Below are 13,147 nucleotides of genomic sequence, written 5' to 3' on the forward strand. Positions count from 1 at the left end.
GGGGCATTATTTTGTTTGCTTCACAGAGCTAACCATGACTCCCACAGTAGGTGTAGGCCCAGGACATTAATGTCCCAAGGAGAAAGGAGGAAGATCATGGGTATAGTTTGGTGAAATTCAAATCAAATGTGAGGTGCCTACCAAAGAATTGGTAGAATAAGTAATCAAAGATGAGCCATATGTATGCCGTTGACAGAAAATAAACAGGACAGCATTATAAATTAGGACAGGGGCACCTGGGTGGCTCAGTCAGTTAAGCATCTGATTTCGACTCAGGTCATGATCTCATGGCTCATGAGTTCAAGCCCTGCATCAGGCTCTGTGCTGACAGCTCAGAACCTGGAGCCTGCTTCAGATTCTTTGTCTCCCTCTCTCTCTGACCCTCCCCTGCTCACCCTCTGTTTCTCTCTCTCAAAAATAAATAAACATTAAAAAAAACTTTTAAAGAAATTAAGATGAGAGTAAGCTGCTGTGAGTTAAATTGTGCTTCCCCAAATTCATATGTTGAAGTTCTAGCCCCCTCAGTACTTCAGAATGTGACCTTATTTGGAAATAGTGTTGTTGCAGATATAATTAATTAAGATGAGTAGGGTGGGCCCCAAATCCAATATAACTGGTGTCCTTATAAAAAGAATGTTATATGAAAAGATAAACACACAGAGAGAGAACGCTAGTTGAACATGAAGGCAGAGACTAGGATAATGCCTCTATAAGCCAAAGAACGCCAAATATTTCCCACAACCCACCAGATGCTAGGAGAAAGAGGCATGAACAGATTTTTCCTCATAGCCCTCAGAAGAAACCAATTCTGCTGACACCTTGATCTTGAACTTCTAGTCTCCAGAACTATGAGACAATACATTTCTGATTTTTTTTAAAAATTTATTTCTAGGAGAGAGAGAGACAGCGTGAGCGGGGAGGGGGTCAGAGAGAGAGGGAGACAGAGACCCTGAAATAGGCTCCAGGCTCTGAGCTGCAGTCAGCACAGAGCCCGACGCGGGGCTCGAACCCACGAACCGTGAGATCATAACCTAAGTGAAAGTTGGACGCTTAACCGACTAAGCCACCCAGGCGCCCCAATACATTTCTGATTTTTAAGCCATCTAGTTTGTGGTACCTTTTTACAGGAGCCCTAGCAAACTAATATGTAAGTATCAGAGAACAAAGAAACATGAGATTTGGATAAATTGGGAAGAAATTCAGTTATGTAATTAGGAGAAAGGAAATGAACCCAACCAGGAACATTTGGGACAAACACCAGAGTTAGAGAGGGGCTATCAACAACTCTGACTTGATCTCAAGTCAATGAGTTGAGTAAGACTTATTCCAAGACTTGGGAGGATTTGGAAAGAAGCAGTCACCTGGATTAGGTGAATCCAGGAACAAAAAGCCAGTCAGGTATACTGTCCATAAGTAACACAGCCTTGTGACAAATACATTCTTCTTATAAGTGCTTGGTCAATTTATTTATTGATTCTCTGTGGTTACCTTGCCTACAAATGAAGGTTGCTGAAAGGTTTTTGTGTATTCACTTGTTTTAAATATTTGGTTACTCAAGGAAGTTAATTGGGTACCTCTCTGTGTTCACTTTGCAAAAGTAGCAACAGAACAGGTGGTGATAGAATAGTGGGAAAAGAAACTTTTCTCCCTTCTTTATGATTCTTCCTCTTTTATATCCATAAAGGATTTGTTTTTCAAAAACCTGTAGTTTACTTTTTAAAAAATGTTTATTTGTTTTTGTGTGAGAGAGAAACAGAGTGAGCAGGGGAGGGTTAGAGAGGAAGACACAGGCTCTGAAGCAGACTTCAGGCTCTGAACTGTCAGCACAGAGCCCAATGCAGGGCTCAAACTCATGAACCACAAGATCATGACCTGAGCTGAAGTCAGATGTTCAACCAACTGAGCCACCCAGACACTCCTGTAGTTTACTTCTTACATATAAAAACTGCTTGGTCATTTTGATAGCATTGGAATTTTACATATTATTGGATAGTATTTATTAATCATTTTTTACATTACATTCCCTCTTAGAAGTATAAATGCAAGAAATTGGTTTTGCTATCTGCTATAGGGGAAACAAAGAAAAATATTAATAACTAACTAGTTTGCATATGAGTGCCAATCTATAGCATGTACCCATACAGGGATGGGTCCTTATAAAGTTCAATGTAAACTAATTTCTAGTCCTACAGGCTTCACTTCACTGCCAAGATCAAGCATGTTGATTACACAATAACACCAGATAAACACACTTTTATGACAATTGATGTAGGCAAGGAAAATATGCTAACATTATATAATATAGTCTAGTATTCTCATTCATGTACACTTGAACTCTTGTCAATAATGATCCTTCAACTCCATATATCAGAAAAAGTGATATTCCAATTACTATATCTTTAGTATTCTCCTCTCCCCCCCCTTTCTTTCTCAATGGTGTTTGAAAATTAGGGCAAGATGCTTCTGGATTCAGTCTCTAGGGGGTAGATGTTTGTTGCATCCATTGTTTAACTCCAGGCCTCAAGGCTTAATCAACAGAAGAGGAAAACTCCCCAATTTTTAAATTAGGAGTCTACAAGCAAATAGAGCCTTTAATTCTTTCTTCTTTTCAGCTTGGAAAAATAGAAAGATATCCTGAAATTTATTTTACTTTTGCATTTGAGAACTATGCTATGTTGCTTGTCACCTGACACTGCAGAGTAAAAAATTAAAAGTACAAAAAATTCTTCCAAATTTGGGAAGTTCAAAGAGCAGATGAATCAAATAGAGAAAAGCCTTACTCTAAACATTATATTTAACGTTTAAATAGTTCTAAGATCCACATATTTTTCATTATAAATATGGTTATAAGATAATTATTATTTTTTCCTCCCAACCACTCTTTACCCTGCCTCAATTCATACCCAAATCATGTGAAGATTCTTTCTTTCTTAAGGGGGAAATAACAAACAAAAATCAAAAGACTGCAGCATTCTTCCAACATTCTACCCAAGGAAGGAGGATCTCTATATAGAAAGAGCCAATTGACCACATGACCCAAACTTTGTGTCCTAGAGATTCACTTTTTCACACACTCCACCATCTTGAGCCCTCAGGGGTCTACAGGTAAGGTTCCAACCCAAATAGGATCAAATTCTTATTTTTGGTCACCTTAGACAGGATAGAACTTTCAACGCATCTCTATTAACCAGGAAGGGTAGAAGAAAAAGGGAAACAAACACAGAGTACAGAAGCATAAAAGCAATGCAATTTACAAAGCACATGTTTCTGATGGTGCTGCAGCCAGCTTGTTTTCTATCCCATTCCATCTGTACCAGCTCTCCGAAGATATACTTAGGCTCAAAGCCCTTTTTTAATAACCCCAACAAGAGGTCATTTTAATCCTCTGTAACTAGATTAAACTAGACTGGAAGCCTTCTGCTTTCAACCTGTCATTGTTACAGTCCCAGCCTGAAAAGCTTTCCTCATTCCCAATCGCAAAAACCTGCAATAATCTCACCTTTTAGATGAGACCTCAAATCTTTACATACTAAGGTGTGGCTAAAAAACTATAACCATATTTTATGAGACATCATGTAAATTTAAAGTTTAAGATAAAGTACTTTCCCCAACAGACTTGTTCCCTTATATTACTCTTTGTTACCATCGAAGGTAATAAACAGAATACTAAATTTTTTAAGTATTTTTAAGTTAGTTTATGTATGTATATGCATGTATGTAATCTTTTTTTAAGTTTTTATTTAAATCCAAGTTAGTTAAAATATAATATAATAATGGTTTCAGGAGTAGAATTTAGTGATTCATCACTTATGTGTAACACCCAGTGCTCATCCCAACAAGTGCCCAGAATACCAAATTTGAGTTAGGAGAGCCAAGTTTGAATCCTAAATCCATTATATACTAGTTGTTTCGTTCAGAGCAAAACATTTAACTTAAATGAGCTTTAGTGTCCTCATCTGGAACATGAGAATAATAACATTACTTCCACCTGCCTCACTATAATGTTCTGAAAAGGTGATCTATCAAAACAGTATTATAATTATAAAATTTTAAACAAACATAAGCTATTAGCATTACTATTGTCTGTGAGCTACATTAAACAAAGTGTTTTCAGAGGAAGACAGAAGATAAACAAATAATAAATATATAGATACCTAACCAAATAAAACTCTGTTTTAACATGGCATCACTCCGAAAGAAACAACATTCAACAACCAAAATAGTAATGATAGAGATAATAATACTGAAAAAGCAATTTAAATCTTTACAGAAGTCTCTCAAAAATACCAGTTTTATCCTAATGCATAGTAAAAGTTCTTAAAATTTTTTTCTTCATCTCTTTTTATATACCTTCACATCCCTAAATTCTATCTCTAAATCACTTTCAAAACTCAAAATAAATCTCTTCTCCAAACCAGCCCCCTTTTCATTCTTATTCCATGTCTTTTCACCTTTGGGGCTTATTATGTTATTCTTCCAGTAACTTTCTCTTACCCCTATAGAGCAAGCCCTGCTATGTGAGTCTGTTTTAATTTTCTACCACCCTCACACTGATTCAGTATGAAAAAAAAAAAGACCCATAAACTCAGATAGTGAACACACAATTCTACTCATAGGTCAAAAGAAAAGAAGTTCTAGATACTTGTGAGTTATTTTTTCCTGTCACAATAAATATTATGTTTATTGCCATCACATCTTGCCAATTTTAGAGTAAAACATATTTTCCAGAGTCTCCTCCAGAGCACTGTTTTAGAAAAGGAGTCATGTGTCTCTCAATTAGTCCATTAGCACCATTCCATCTACATTTGTTATTTACTTTGACTAATTGTTCTTTTAATTCTTCAGAACTTTTGAGTAGCTAAAGTTGGGTAGCTTGTTTAGATCACTTGTTTGTATTATATTGATCAACTCTGTCTAGGAATGATGTCACAAATAAATGGCCTACTTGCTGCCACCCTTTCCTCCCTTGTTCATAAGTGACATCACTAGTGGATTACTGCATTTTGTTTCCTCCACTGAGCTCAAATTAGAATCCTTCTTAACAGTACTAGAGACAAGTTGTTCTCAAATGTTGGTGTGCTTCAGAATCATCTGGAGGACTTCTAGAGATTGCCTTAGAGTTTCTGGTACAGTAGGTCTGGGGTAAGGACCAGGAATTTGCATATCTAACAAGTTGCCGGATGATGCTAATGTTGCTGGTGGGGGGCCACATTTTGAGAAAGTTCAGTGACCACATTCAGAAACTTTTCACTACCGTGACTGAACACAGTTGGCTTATATGATGGAAGCTATTTGCTATTCCTTGTCACAACACATTATTTCCATGAGTCTTCAGAAAGCAGGTAATAGCCATCCAGAGCAGATGAGGACCCTCAACAATTTATACAGGTGTCCTATAAATGCTCTCTTCCCTTTAATTGAGAAAACTTCTGGTTTCCCTTCCAAGACGAGTCCACTCAGTATCATGTATTCTCCATCACAAATTCTTTGTCTTGGACTTAGTTCCAACCTTTTGGACTATGCTTTTAGTGCTCGCTTCGGCAGCACATATACTAAAATTGGACTATGCTTTTACACTTAATACTTTGAACTACCAAGTTGATTTCCAGTCTCACCTTTGAGCTGAAGAAAGCAGGTGAATGGGATTCCTGATTACCTTAAAAGATAATTTGGACAGGAATCACAAGGTTTTTTCATAGTAGGGGGAAAAACAATACAAACCGGACCCATATTGTCTAAAAGTTTTGCTAGACTTTGCTTGCTTCTGTCTTATCAAGTATTCAATGTGGAAAACAAGCTAAATGTGTCACTCTTGCAGGGAGGAAGGAAATAAGGGGAAACACTTGAAGTGAGAAAGGAATACTAACGAGGCAATTAATGTCTTCTTTCTGATAAGCTGCAAATAGATAGCTGAAGGCTTTTAACATTGTTCTCAAGCATAAAAGTGCCTTGAGATATACCAACCTACACAAATAAATGTACATAAAAAACAATTTAAAACAAAAAAAGAGGTATATTCAATACACAGGGGTACTAACACGGTCTGAGTCCTCTATTTGTGCCAGACTGCTAAGCAGACACAGTTTGTGGGGAGACTAGACATAAATGGCAACTGACCTGTTAAGCTGATGTAAACATCCATTGAATACAATTAAATAATCACCCAGAAGTTATCATTTAGCATACTTGGGTAACCAAATCTCACACACAGTGTAATACAGAGATGACTCAACAACATTCAACAAATATTTATTGAGTACCAACCCGGCAGACATCAGTGTATAAGACCAAAAAAAAATCTTGCCTTTATGGAGCTTACATTCTAACTAGAGGAAACAGACAATAAGCAAGAAATGTAATAAATAAGCAAATTATATGGTATATTACAAGGTGATGAGTGCACTGGCGTGAAGAAAACAAATAGAGCAGGACATGGGAGATGAGCTCTGAGCACTGGGAGCAAGGTGCAGTTTTAAATAGCGAGGTAGATTTCATTGAGAGTTCAAAGTTTGAGCCAAGATTTGAAGAAGGATCTCCAGCATTGGTAACTTCCTAAGGTAACTTCTACCTTCACTGCCTTTTATAAGTCTGTATGCATGTTTGTATGTTTATCTGGCTGAATTTAGTGATAGCACCAGTGAATCTCTGCTGGTACAAAATGCATATTGGTTAACAATGAATCTTTAACAGGAAAGCTGATTTAAACACAAACTCCAGGAAGAAATAGGTCTGGTGTTTATATAAATGAAATACTTGTTGCTTCCCCATGCAGATCTTTAGATTTTCAAACAACCATTTTTTTTTTTCTTTTCAAACTGTTGACTTTTCCTGTTTTGGTATATTTTTTTTGCATTTTGTTGTTATAAATCATAATAGCAAAAGTTAAAACTTATTGGATATCAAGGTAAGTATAAAGCCCATTATTAGACACTCTATATACATAATCTCACTTAATTCTCAAAATTCCATGAGGTAGGAGATGTTATTACTTTCATTTTACATATGAGAAAACTGAAGCTTCCAGAGGTTAAATAACTTACTCAAAATCACACAGATGGTAAGTGGCAGAGTCAGGATTCCAGTCTGTCTAATTCCAGAGTCATTTTAGCCTCTATTTACTAACTAAATTTGGTGCTGATTAAACATATTCCTCTATAGGAAATTTAAAATATATGATAAACATTATCTAATTGAATGGTTTTTTTTTAAGACATTACTTCAGCCATTTTTGGATGATTCATACTCACAAAGAATGTGACATTTGTTCTTACAATGCTTCTGATTGATCTAGTGTTGTGGTTCTCCAAATTTCATTCAGCAGTAGAATTCTTGACTAAACAAAATCTTACAATAGAAGACTGAATCAGTCACAGAACTAGTATGGAAAATTCAAACACAGATGAAAAACCATAAAGGGTAAGTGAAGAGGGTTTAATGAAAGGTCTATTCACAAAATATTGGTGAGGTAAAGGAAAACCAGCAAGAGAAGTTGTAAGTTCCACAGGGCTAGCCACAGTGGGATGGAATGGCCATCCCTAGGCCTGAAGGGGTAAGAAAGTGGGCAGAGTATTTGCCAAAACCTGGCAAGAACTGTAGCTATAGGGGGGCCACCAAAAAAGAGCAGTGGAATTTGGTAGAGGAATATAGCCCTTGACAAACCACAGCTTAGAAGGTCAGGAGTCAGGGGAATAAATAACTATGCTTCTTTCCCCTTCTGCCCTCCAATCTCCTGCTGCTTCTCCCATTGGCTGAACCCAATGGAAAACTAGAGGGCAAGGAGGCCCAAATGATGCAGTTCATAAAATTCAGCTACCAGGGGGCAAATAGCAAGATGAAAAAGAGCGGAGAATGGATTTAAACAGGCAAACAGAGATATCCAGCACAAAACCAAATGTGCAAAAATCATAAAGCATAGTTTCTCTTGTTGAATTGGGGTGGGGGTCAGAGACTGGCCCCTTATCTCTCTCTATAGTCACTCACTGTTGCCACAACAATCTCTGGGGCACCTTTGTCGAACCCTAGTGCTCTGGTCTAGTCCTTATAACAATCTCAGCCACAATCCACAAGTCTGTGTGCTTTTAAAAAATACAATATGCGGGGCGCCTGGGTGGCTTAGTCGGTTAAGCGTCCGACTTTCGCTTAGGTCATGATCTCGCGGTTCGTGGGTTCGAGCCCCGCGTCGGGCTCTGTGCTGACTGTCAGCTCAGAGCCTGGAGCCTGTTTCAGTCTGTGACTCCCTCTCTCTCTGACCCTCCCCTGCTCACGCTGTCTCTCTCTCTCTCCTAGAAATAAATTTAAAAAAAAAATTTAAGAAAAAAAATACAATATGCATGTTGATAATCTGGACTTAACCATAGCGCAAGAAGCACTAGACATGTCCCTGAAGGTTCATAGCCCTAGGCTCTGGAAAGAATAATCTGATTGTACACCTGATCATATTGAGGGGTCCATGAATCTGGGAGCCCGAGGGCTGAAGAAAATGTCTATAGGAATTATAGGCCAGCTGAGAACCCTTACTAATCCCTGGACAAGCATTGGGTTTGTAGGCTAAGAGACTTCCTTTGAATAGCCTCATCTGTTATGAAGTAGAACCCTCCCAAAGGGATTTACAATTAAGTTTCATGAGCCATCAAATTAGACAGAAGACTTTATAACCAAACACATTGAAATGTGTAGTTATTCGTGAGGATAAATAAGGAGATTGATGAGAGGGGAGAAGGGGTAAAGATATAGGGTGGTTGGTAGGAGGGTTAGGTAGACAAAAGAATTGACTAATCATAAGAGTGACCTCAGCGTGCCCATCACTAACAAAATACAAAATCTAATGCTGTTACCGACAGCTAAAAAGCAATTCCCCTCCAAATGTGTTCTGAAGTCTGAATCACAGCCTGGCCTCCTCAGCGGGGGCTGCTGCAGGTCCGTCAGTCATTGGACAGAGCTGCTGAGCACACCCTCTGCTGCTATGCAGAGAAGTCTGACTAGGGAAGCCAAAACTAGGATGGAGATGGGCGGGGGTGGAGAGGTGCCAACACACAGGAGCCAGACAGCCAGATATTCTGTCACCGGTGCTGCCACTTAAATCTCTTGGTTCACTGGATAGAGGATTTTGAGGGGAGGAGGGGAGGGAAGAAGGGTGTTTTTAATCTTAGCAACTAGAGTGGCCTTCACAGGGAACAAAAATAAGCTGAGCAGAGGAGAAAGGCACAGCTGTTCTTTGCTTTCTGAAGAGTCTCCAAATCTCTTATTACGTATTGGTGCAGCTGCCTACTTGGAAGAGCACAGGTTACTGCTGTGACAAGCACAGGTAGAGAATAAGGTGGTATGGGATTCAGCCTATTCGTACCTTGTATCCCCTCCAGACTACTGCACCTGCCCCTGTTCCCTCACTGAATGTCTCTTGTAGGTTGGAGAGCTTTAAACTACTAAATAAAATGTTTGTCATGCATGAGATAAAGTCAAATCATTTTACATATATTATCACACTTAGTCCTCAAAGCAACATTATGAGGTAGGTACTATTATAACCATGTGTCTGTTCAGACGGGGAAATGAGGATTTAGAGAGGTCAAGAAATTCAGTCAATAAGTGGCAAGCTGGAGTTTGAGTCCCAGTAACCTGATTTCAGGATCTGTGCATTTAACCGTAGACCATCCTATCTTGTGGTTATTGGTTTGCCTTTTCTGTTTTCTGAGCTAGCCTGGCCTCCATGTTTCTGACCCTGGACTGGTCACTTAATCTCTGATTTCTAATTATTTCCTCTGTCACAGATCCTGAAAAGGGAAGACCAGATCTACCTCACTTGGCTTCTGTCTCCTCCTAAAAAGAGCTAATTAGAGGGGCACCCTGAGGGGCAACTAGTTCCAGGTCAGTGAGGTGAGAAACACACAGGCCTCTCCCTCAGAGGGCTGTACCTCATCCCTAGAGTCTCATTTTCAGATCCTAATCTTGAATGTAGAACACTCTTAAAAGGAAGAGAAAGCTGGGCCATTAGCCTGAATCTATGGCAATGTCCATAGAAAGCAAAGCTTATGTGGCAAAGCTGAGGCAATGAGAAGAGATAAATGAATCACACCCCAAAACTAAATCACTATTTTCAGAGAATTATACAGAAGTTTTATTCCAATTTAGAAAGCTATTAAAAATATTGCTCGATTAAAATAATAAAATGATAGATTTAGATAGGCCTTCCTACTGGTTATTTATAACCCTTAAAATTGCTGAAGAAAATAAAAATTTTAGGCATATAAGTTTTTTTTAATACAATTTTTTAGGGTTTATTTTTGAGAGAGTGAGAGGCAGAGACAGAGTATGAGCTGGGAAGGAGCCGAGAGAGAGAGAAGGAAACACAGAATCTGAAGTAGGCTCTGGGCTCTGAGCTGTCAGCACAGAGCCCGACGCGGGGCTCAAACCCACGAACCACGAGATCGTGACTGAGCCGACATCGGATGCTTAACAGACTGAGCCACCCAGGCACCCCAGTTTCTTTTCTTTTTTTCTTTCTTCTTTTCTTTTCTTTTTTTTCTTTTTCTTTTTCTTTTTTTTTTTTTTACTTTTTTGAGAGAGAGTCAGAGACAGAGTGTGTGCGAGNTTGAGAGAGAGTCAGAGACAGAGTGTGTGCGAGTGCGAGGGAGGGTCAGAAGGAGAGGGAGACATAGAATTCTAAGCAGGCTCCAGGCTCTGAGCTGTCAGCACAGAGCCCAGCTCGGGCTCGAACCCACAAACCATGAGATCATGACCTGAGCGAAGTGGGCTGTTTAACTGACTGAGCCACCCAGGCACCCGTAGACATTTAAGTTTCTTGGAAAGAAATTATACAATGTTTGTGTGACATGTGTACATTTTAGTATTATAGGAATTGATTTTAAAGTGTTTGCTTTTTATGTTTATCATGGAACGTCATACATACTTCAATTCCATATCCTCTGCCTTCTTTCTTTTCTAACTAACACTCCATCATTCTGGTATATTTGGTATATTGCATATATTTATACATCAGTACTTACTCATATATAAATGAAAATATTATTTTTAAAGGACCCAAAAGAATGTTTACATGAATCATGGAAGCAGCTACTTTGCCACTTTTGTTTTTCTTCCTCTTCTCTGTCCCCTCTATATTGTACAAACTTTGTCCTCTGCTCTAAAAAATAAAGCGATATGTGGAATTACATACATTCTGGGCTATATCAGTGGTTATGTATGGTTTTAGTCTCTAAAACTTAATCTCACTTCTAGAGTTCACCTTATCTTTTGTATTAGGGTAAGTCTGGGTGCAGAGAAGAGAAATCTACTTAAAGTAGCTCAGGTAAAGGAAGATGTGGGCTTATTATAAGGACATAAATCTCCAGCAAGCCAAGAGGCTTCCGAAGAACCAAATCTAGAAACCATTCTCTATTTTCAATTAAGAATTCCACCATAAACATTATTCAGCTGCCAATACTCTCCACTTCTAGGCTTCTTGTTTCAAATGAGAATGAAGGAGAGATTGAAAGAGAGAGAGAGCCTGATCTGTCAGCCTGGCCTGTAAACTGGTTCTTTTTGAGTCAGATGACTACTCCTATGTGCTTATTTGCTACCAACAGAGTGGTCGGGACTATAAATATGTATATATTTTAGTATATTTGAGGTTAAATGGCTAGGAAAGGGAGGCCAATGGACAAATATCAATGTCTGATATATTCATTCAGGGAAACCTAAAATGGATGAAAAATTATCTTTATTCAAGGTTTTTGAAAACTTCATATTGTTTGTTCAAATCCTGGGTTTCTGGGGAGCATTTAGGATGTTCTTATTTTAAAATTTAATCAAACAGTGTATGTTAAATATATTATCTCTGGCTCTTAAACTAAGTCAAGCTCTAGGGCATTTGGTCATGAAAAATACATAACAGCAGTATACAACTTACCAGTGGATTATGTCCTAAGAGTTTATTGGTGTATTAGTTCAGGAGGGCTGCTGTAGCAAAGGACCATAGACTGGGTGGCTTAATTTAGCTTCTCACAATTTTGGAGACTTGAAGTCTGATATCAAGGTGTCAGCAGAAATGGCTTCTTCTGGCACTTCTCCTTGGCTTGAAAATGGCTGTTTTCTCCCTGTATCTTTACACAGTCTCCCCCTCTATGTCTATCTGTGTCCTAATGTCCTCATCTTATAAGGACACCAGTCATATTGGGTTAGGGTCTATCCTAATAACCTCATTTTAATTTAGTTACCTTTTTAAATTATTATTACATTTTTAAAGAGGTATCTCTTAAAATAACCACATTATTAAGTACTGGGGGGTCAGGACTTCAATATGTGAATTTAATTGGAGGAGGGACACAATTCAGTTGATAACAATTTGTAAGTGTTATTTGGAACTAGGAATAGAAGACACATTTTCCCATCTCTCACCTGTTTAGTAGCCTCCTACTTGGTTCCTACTTTGCCAAACTATGATTAATCTGCCGAAAAGCCACTAGATTGATCCTTTTTAATTTTTTTAATTAAAAAAAATTTTTTTAATGTTTTATTTATTTCAGAAAGAGAGAGAGAGAGACAGCATGAGCAGGGGAGGGCCAGAGAGAGGGGGGAACACAGAATCTGAAGCAGGCTCCAGGCTCTGAGCTAGCTGTCAGCACAGTGCCTGACGTGGGGCTCGAACTCACAAACCGTGAGATCATGACCTGAGCTGAAGTAGGACGCTCAACAGACTGAGTCACCCAGGTGCTTCCAGATTAATCCTTTTTCAAACCAGTGGTCCTTTTCCAAATGAAAAATCTCATTTTGTCATTTCCTGCTTGGAGGACTCCTCTAGTTCCACAGCATCTTAGTGTAAATTTCAAATGCATCCTCCCCGTCCCCCAGCATAAATGGCTTCTCACAATAAGGTTCAGCTACTCTTCTCCCTCATGCACATGATACCTAGACTGGTAACATGTTAACATGTTGAGAAATATCTGCTTTATGTATTTTAGGTTCTTATTTGTTCTGTGTGTTCAAACAAATTTCATGGCACATTAAAGATGAAGATTATTCCACATTACTGTTTTCTACCATTTGTTACTTGTATACCTATTTCATTTACATTGTAAATTAAACTAGTCTAGGAACCTAATCTATTGTTCTGATTAGTTCCGTAAATATTTGTGAAGCACCTACCATATGT

The sequence above is a fragment of the Hyaena hyaena genome, unplaced genomic scaffold (assembly GCF_003009895.1).
Source record: "Hyaena hyaena isolate Hyena2069 unplaced genomic scaffold, ASM300989v1 scaffold_321, whole genome shotgun sequence".
NCBI classification, from domain to species: domain Eukaryota; kingdom Metazoa; phylum Chordata; class Mammalia; order Carnivora; family Hyaenidae; genus Hyaena; species Hyaena hyaena.